The 434-nt window shown below is 62.4% G+C and overlaps 1 protein-coding gene across 1 annotated transcript in view; it reads right to left on the bottom strand.

Moving 5' to 3' along the window:
• LOC113201682 (uncharacterized) overlaps window positions 1-434 on the bottom strand; it is a 55174-nt gene that overhangs the window by 17693 nt on the left and 37047 nt on the right. The window lies entirely within an intron of this gene.

Raw genomic sequence — 434 nt, 5'->3', positions numbered from 1 at the left:
TTCCAGCAGTGGCAACACCAGCAACACCGAGGCAGGCACAGTCGGACGCGCGCGCGCGCCCGTCTTGGTCGGAGTTTACAAATTAGCATACACGGAGAATCTTCGACTTACTCAGCGACTTAAGTCGTGTACCGCTCGCAAACTTGGCACGTTCAGTCGGAGGGAAGGGGCCCTTACCCAGCCCAGCGCCTCTCGCAGAAGGCCCAGCAGCAGGGCGCGGTGTGTCGGATCCCCAGCAACTTGAGCGGAGCGGCGGGCGCGGGGCACGGGCCAACATGCACGCGGTGGGGGGATGCTTAATGAGAATGTCGTGAGCTTGCGAGTGGATTAATACCAGATATGGAGAACGGCTTGGCTGGCACCGCGGGCTTTTTTGGCACCCGTATAGACGAGTGGGTAGCGGAGAGCGCGGCGGGCGGGCGGGCTACCCTGCA

The sequence above is a fragment of the Frankliniella occidentalis genome, unplaced genomic scaffold (genome assembly GCF_000697945.3).
Source record: "Frankliniella occidentalis isolate FOCC.00 unplaced genomic scaffold, Focc_3.1 Scaffold218, whole genome shotgun sequence".
NCBI classification, from domain to species: Eukaryota; Metazoa; Arthropoda; class Insecta; order Thysanoptera; family Thripidae; genus Frankliniella; species Frankliniella occidentalis.
Note: the sequence above shows the minus strand (reverse complement) of the source record. Positions and strands in the feature narration are given on the sequence as shown.